Below are 8,141 nucleotides of genomic sequence, written 5' to 3' on the forward strand. Positions count from 1 at the left end.
CAACCTTAGCAAAAAGCTAAGATCCCTTATAAAATCCTCAAAGGTGATCTTTGAAAGAAAAATCGCAATGGACACCAAAGACAACCACAAAGCATTTTTTGGCTTTGTCAAGAACCTAAATGGCAACTCTCAGATCTGCTCTGAGCTACAGCATAATGGTTCAAAATTCAGGGAACCAACTGATATCGCCAATATGTTGGCAGATAGGTTCAGTGCAAACTTTACCCCGGCCTCCCTCCCTAAAGGGCCCATATCTATACCAGAAGACTGCGCTGCCCCATAATCATGGACACCCAGGTGAAAATGGCACTTTCTAAAGCAAAGAACACAGCATCCATGGGACCAGACAGCATCCCAGGCTGCGTGATACATGAACTCCAAAACAAACTAATCCCTCACCTGAATACCATGTTCAACCACAACCTCTCCTCAGGTTACATGCCCACTGAGTGGCGCATGGCAATGGTTGTCCCGCTTCACAAAGGAGGAGCCACCACCGACACCAGGAACTATCGTCCCATAAGCCTGACGAGCCTTGTCTGTAAGGCCATGGAGTGCATCATTATGGAACTCATAAACAACAACATTGGGAACCTACAAACCCTAGACCCTACCCAGTTTGGTTTTGTAAAGGACAGGTCATGTCTCCTAAACCTGGTTCGACTTCTTTGAGACAGTCAGCAAAGCAATCGATGAGAGAAATGTGGTCCACACGGCATACTTTGACCTTTGAAACTATTCCCCACTCAGGAATTATAGACAAACTCACTAACCTAAATATAAACCCCTACATCACAAGATGGGTTGCTAACTGGCTCACAGGCAGACCCCATACAGTGAAAATAGGAAATGCTAGGTCCGACTCCAAACCTGTGACAAGTAGTGTATCCCAGGGCTCAGTTTTGGGACCTCTCCTGTTCAGTATTTACTTCTCCGAGGTACAAGCAAAAACAGAGGGACTATGTTAACAAAGTTCACAGATGACTGCAAACTGGGCGCCATAATTGAGACTCCTGTTGATGTAGATATCCTTCAAAAGGGGCTCACTGAAACAGATACATGGTGCCAAAATCATGGCCTCAAGCTAAGTGCCAAAAAGTGCATTGTCATCCCCTTTGGGAAAAAACAAGTACCTACGACTTACCACATAGGTGGTAGCTCACTTAACACAAACAGTGTAATAAGAGACCTAGGGACCCTGGTGGATAGTAACCTCTCTCCTTTGATAACCACATCACTAAAGTGGTTAGAAAATCCTTCTACATGGCCCACCTTATCACAAAGGGGTTTACATCTAGAAAAAGGAAGTTATTGTCACCATCTACTCATCACTCATTAGACCCATTATTGAGTACAATGCCCCATTCGGGATGTACCTTACTAGACACCTGCAACAACTGCAGAGGCCTCAAAAATACCTCACCAAGAGGATAATGGGCCTAAAACATATGCCCTATGCCACCAGGCTAAAAAACTTCAACTGTACTCGGTTTCATACCGACTGCTCAGAGGTGATCTCTGCCTGACGTACAAGGCTATGTCTAACCCCAAATTGCTGGAAATGCTCCACCTAAGGAAAACCCAATCTACCCCAGCTACACTCTCTAGGGACATAAACCTGACCTCAACAATAAACAGGACTTGTTGGAGGGACAGATTAGTGTCCCAGAAACTCCTCTTGCTCTGGAATACGGTCCCCATATATGTGAGGCAGAGGTCCTCTTTAGCGCTCTTCAAGAAGAATCTTGATGAGTTGATGAGGAACAGGAAATTCACCCCAGGAATCACTTCTGTGGCTCTGTTCGACAGAGGCGCAGGTAACTAAACCACTTTGGAGGCGCAAGCTGAAACAGTATGGCTAGACTTAATTATGCCCTGGGGGCCAATAGCCTAGTACCTACCTATGAACCTATGAAGCTATTAGTGGCACAGAGCTTCTACATTTGCCATGTTACCACAGTCACTCACTATCCCACATCCCAGTTCATCAGTTCATTTTATTAGTCAGGCACTATAATTCTGGAACTTATCATTTTTCTTTCTTTCTTTCTTTCTTTCTTTCTTTCTTTCTTTCTTTCTTTCTTTCTTTCTTTCTTTCTTTCTTTCTTTCTTTCTTTCTTCACCAGCACTCAAACAACACCAATAGCATCCCTGAAAAAGCCACCTTACTCCTTAACTCCTTGCATGTTCTGACTACTTCATGTTCCATTCTCTGTGCACCATTTCAGTTCCAACAGTCAAGTCATTGGTGCCCACATATACTATAACAAGTGTGAATCTGTTGTCGTCCATAAGAAGCTTTTGCCACTTCCTTGCTTGTCTGTTTTTACCTCAGTCCCTGAATAGATATCATTGCCAGTCATCCACGTCATTCTGACATGCCTGCCCAATTGACATTCCTTTTGACTGAGTCTCCTGTCATTAGAATCTTCTGTCTCCCTTCTTACCTGACATTTCTCCTGCAGTCATTCATAGACTGACTGTGCTTGGTCTCCTATGCAACCAACTCTCCTGAGCTATTCTTCTGTCTACAGCACTTCCAAAGCTTTGTCTATTCCTAGGTACTGCTATAGTTGTATTTATGGTCTTGTCACTAAACATCACCAGAAAAAAGATTATTTGTTCTCATGGTCAGTTTTAAGTATGTCAGAACTTATACTATTGCATAATCTATACTTGATGATACTGGGTTGCAGGATTCAAAGAGGAAAAAATGTATTTTTTTTTCTTTTTTTACATTTTCTTTCTCTTCAGGTTTGTGCAGCCTTAGATGTATTATATCTAGAAATCAGGGTGTGGACAGAGCCACCACATGGGGAGGGGGATCCTGCCTCCTTCCAATAATAATTACTTAGGTGTATTTGGTGACTGTTAGTCTCACTTATATGGGTATGTAATTCAGTGTAGGTTTAGGTGTTTTTGCTATGACTATTCTTGTCTTGATTAAATAAAATGTGATTATTCGTAGTGAATCTAATTTGCCACCTGTTCTCACACTATTTCTTGAAAGTCTATCACTTCCCTCTGTCTCTTGACCCCAGTGTCCTTTCCATTACTGCCCACTATGACCCCGTTCTGCATCTTCCTTTCCTTACTTCTCCCCTCTTCTTTAGTTCTCTCTGTCATGCACATATGAGTTTCTTCCATTTGCATCTGGCACATTGGCTTTCTCTTAATCTGTTTTACCTCCTTGCCTACCTCTCCATCTTTAACCTTCAGTGGTTCCCCTGTAGTCACCTCCACACACTTTTCACTTCTTTTTACTCCCTCATCTCTTGAGCCGATTCTGCTCTCATCCTCTCATCTAGTCTTGTTTCTCCCTCCTGTTTCCTCAGACTGCATCTGCCTGGTTCTGTTATCCCTCAGTCTGTCTGCCTGTAAGTGACTAGAACAGAGTTTGAACTCCACAGACACTCCTCAGCTTTTAGCTTCCTACTCCACAGGATCTGAACCCATCTTTATTCTACAGGCCCCTGAGTCGCACTGCCATAACTTCATACTGGATTATACGCATTAACTTGTAACTAAACATTTTACTATTTTTTTTCTTTGTTTCTTGCGCTTTCATTTTGTCTGTGTTTATTTCCAATTCTGTAACAAAGCTATTTTCTTAATAGTGTTCCTTTTATTAGCATATTGCCAGCAGTTTATTTTAGATTGTTTTTTCTTGTCCTTCCTTTCACTTAATTATGTCTTGTTATCAGTATAGCCTCATCATTTTTTTATAGTTTTTGTTTTAAACTATGATTGTCACTTTAGTTTTGTTGAGTCTAAACAACAAATGATAGTATTTTCCTGACCCAGTTATGCCAGAGAAAATGTTTTCAAGAGTTCTGTATGTAGACATTTTGTGCTGCTATAACTATAAAGCAGAGGTAATCCAGAAAGCTCAAGCGAAGTCTGGTATCCCACCTATGACCCAGAGGGTGACAGGACAGGACTAACAAGAAACAGGGTGCAAAGGATTAGTCCGGATAAAATCACTTTAGCTAGCAGATCTAGGAGACTCTTTCTCTCTGATACCCACCCTGTTGGAGGAATAAAAACACCTTGTTGAAGTTTCCAGTCATTTTTCAGGTAGATGGGTGAGTGTTCTTGTTTCGAACAAGTCATTTTATCTGGACTAATCCTTTATACTCTGTTATAACTAGAAAGATCACAAGAGGGAGCTGGAGCTACATACATAGCAATAAGTGCTTGTTTGGTGTTACAAATTTAACAGCATTAGTGATATGTAATAATTCTAGTGCAGGTAAAGGAATTTGTTCAGTTTCACAATTACAATGTGACATCTCAAGAATAACCAGGTTGCTCAGAATTTTGCAGTTCTTCTTTTCTCTCAGGTGAATCACTGTAATATTTTACTTTCCTGAAATTATAAGTTTTGAACAAAGGTTCACCCAAAGAAACCAAACATTTCTGACCTGTTCTCAGAGTTGGTTAAGGGTGGATTTCAGATGTTTGCATGTAATCTTTGCTACAAGTTCAGTGTTTAGGGTCAAGCAGAATGTAAAATGCAACTGCCTGAGACCCAGATGATTGTAAATAGGCTGTATATTCTACTTTCTTATATCATCATATGTTAATACAACTAATTTCAGTACTATTGCTGCTGACATATTCTATTCCATTTCTCAGTCTAGGATGTATCCATGTGTATGGCATTTTTCTATATTATTTTATTAATGTAGTGATGTTTATCCAGATTTACTTGTATTCAATATCTGTGCATGTATGTATCTTTGTTGTTCTTTTAGCAATGTCACAGCTAAAATGGGCATCCAAGGCTTAGCATGTGTACCTTTAACAAATGTATTTATTTACTTATTTAGCATTTGTTTACTGGGAAAGTCTGACTGGGTCAGGAACCCATTTTCAGCGGAGGCCCCGGGAGAGAAGCACCAAAATGATACAAGAAAGAAGAACCTTATACATGAACAAGACAATAGCAAGTATTGAATCATACATTAAATAAGTAATAAATACAAATAAGTACAAGGAGGTAGATGCAATATTGAAACATGTACTAGATACTCAGTTAGTACAAAGAGATACAATAATGAAACATGTACTAGATAGAGTACTAAATGAAAGTAATTTGGTATTTTACAGTCTTTTTAAATCAGGTTAGAGCAAGGTAAAGAGTGAGCATCAGGCAGAGGGTCAGAATATTAGAAGCAAGCATATGCTTAGAAGTGATTGTGCAGTAGGATGGGAATAGTAAAGGGTTCAGAAATGATTGCAAATAAATGCTTCTATTTACAAGTTTTAAGATATTTTCAGCAAAACTATAATTCTTTGTGTGGCACAACAAAGTAGAGTTACAAACCACTCAAGCGTACAATTTGAGAGAGAGAGAGTGTGGGGGATGCAATTCTCTGAAAGTTCTACCCTCTCATTAAAACCACTCCACTTTCTTTGTTCAAGCAGTTAGTCATAATATAGTTCAATATATAAAAGTAACCACACTATTCTGAAGGACTTTTGTTTAAAAGTCTCATATAATTAGTGGTGCATATATCTAGAATGTACTGGTATGCAGAGTCAAATTACATTAATACTAACATGGTGAAATATTATTTGTTTATTTATTTATTTATTGCATTTGCTTACCGGGAAAGTGCACTGGGCCTACAAGAGCCCATTTTCAGTGGAGGCCCTAGAAGAAAAGCTCTGACAAGAACATAGGAACAGGAAATATTAAACATTAATTGGTACAAACGTAGATACAGTGTTACACATAGTGAGTACAGTAATATATACATACATGAGGAGAAGGAGGAGGTTAGGTTATAGAGCAGGTACATAGCCAGGAGGAGTTGAGATGATTTTTCAGTAGTTGTTTGAAGGTGGTGGTGCTGCCTATGTTTCTTATAGAAGGTGGAAGTGAATTCCATCGTTTGGCGACAGTGAATGAATAGAGGAGTTAACCAGCAGGTAAGGTGGGTTTTTCTACTTTTAGAAGTAGATGATTTTCAGAGCTTACTCTGAATACTCTGAATTCCTGCCACATCTTTTCTGTGGTATCAATGAAATATTAATCACATAGACAATACAAATATTTGTTAGCAGATGATGTGACAAAACAGAAAGTAAATGCAGGTTTAATATAATATTCAAAACAACTATAACATTTGAAAAGTTTGTTTTGCAATTAAACTTATAGAAAACTCAAGGAAAACCAAAAATATGTGTAACAGAAAGGAAGAAGAAAGCTTTAAATAAAGCAGCGGACAACATAAATTGGTTATAAATCCAAAAAACTTGTTGGCAATACAGATATCCTTGCCAAATCTTAGGAAATAGTGTGTTCTTTGTCTGATATAGAAGTAATTATAAAGGATATACAGTAAGAATACTAAAAGTTTTGTTACTTCTTTTGAAGAAATTTAATTAGGGAAAATAATGTTACTGAATAAGAACTAAAATACATTTGAAGTGAGAATTCAGAAACACTGTATTTTATACTCTACCCAATATACCCATAATACAAATAAAATCAACAAGGATTTTTTTGCCCTAGTCTTGGTCCATTTACCCGCCCGCCAGGTAACAGCCATCAAGCTCATTTTTTCCCTGAAGACAAGGATTGAATGTAATGGCAGTGGTGCCATCATACTTGAGGAAGATTGTGTGTTTTTTTTTAAACCCTGACTTCCCACACATATTCATTAACATCATGCCATGGCTCCCTCCATGTGACGTGATCAATTGGTCTTGCTTCATTTTGCAGATAGGCAACTTGATGTGATCCTCTGTCACCACTAATGATTTAAATGCAAAGACTGTTCCAAAAAGCATAGGTTCTGCCCTTTCCCCAAAGAGAGGCGAACAAACCTAAGCCTTTTCCTTCCTCTTGTCCACACTCCAGCTCCAACAGGTGACCAAACCACTAACTGAGCTTGTTTCTTCATCAGAGCTTCATCCCTCTATGGCACTGGAGATGGCACAAAGGATATTTATACACAGCAGCAAATGGTGCACATGACTCTTGAGTAAGAGTTTAGCTAAGTACATGAAATGTGCCATTGCCAAGAGATCAGGCTTACATTTCTGCCAGTATAGCTAAGTTGTTACTCTTATAATGCTTTGGACCAGATATAGCAGAAGGCATGTAATGCTGGAAATCCTTCAGAAAAGTGGGAGACACAAGATTTGTCCCTTGGAAGAGAATTGTCCAAGGCAGACTACTGTAGACTTGGCTTATAGTAATGCAGTGGTAAAATGCTAGCTGAAAGATGCATATGAGTAACAAAAAGGGACAGCTAGTCTATCTGTTACTCTCTATGGCATTACTGTACACAGTAAAATTGTGGAGTGACAGAGAGATTTTGTCAATGGCAAAAATCTGGTTAGAAGCTCCAGAATATCTTAATCTGTTTAATTACTGGATGTAATGTACTGTACCATGTAAGAATGTCTGAGCTAAATGCTAAGAGAAGGCCAAGCCTTGAGAAGGACATACAATGTTGTATCTGAGTAGAACTAGGGAGATAGGGTGGTGTGAGCATCCATGCTGAAAATGTGCAATGGAAACAAAGAAAAATGCAACTTCCAGACATGCAGTGATAATACTGCTATGGCAACTTGCAGAAACAGAATAGAAAGAAAGGATTATAAAGATAAATGCTGACATAACCAGTGGTGTTTTGCTGAAACATTATAAAATTCAGGGTATGCTGTGAAAATATTTTGTTGACAACTTTGTGCCACTTTTTTTCATTGCTGCTTTATTTGACTTAGTACACAGATGTTTTTGACTGCACGAGGAAAATTCTTACCAACATTAGAAACCTCTCAGGTGTAGGAACCACCTCTTGTTTATGCCTGTATCAAGATTTTGAGAATTTAATGAAATAAACACTCCATGTCTAAATCAGCCATGTTTTACATATACTGATGAAGTAACTTTTTCTGCAAGAACAGTGTATTTGTTATCTATCCATCCATAAACTCTTTTTCCCATTTTTGCACAGGGGGTCCGTTTGCCACTTCAGCAGTGACAGTCATCTAGAGCCAGTGTTCACACTGATGGGTGGCTAGCCATGTCACGGTTGTTTTAGCATAACACACACACAGATGTATGCTCACTTACGCCTATGGCCAATTTACAGTGTCCAGTCCACCTACTGCATGTCTGT

This window comes from Protopterus annectens, chromosome 3.part0 (assembly GCF_019279795.1).
Source record: "Protopterus annectens isolate FY-2018-M chromosome 3.part0, PAN1.0, whole genome shotgun sequence".
NCBI classification, from domain to species: domain Eukaryota; kingdom Metazoa; phylum Chordata; order Ceratodontiformes; family Protopteridae; genus Protopterus; species Protopterus annectens.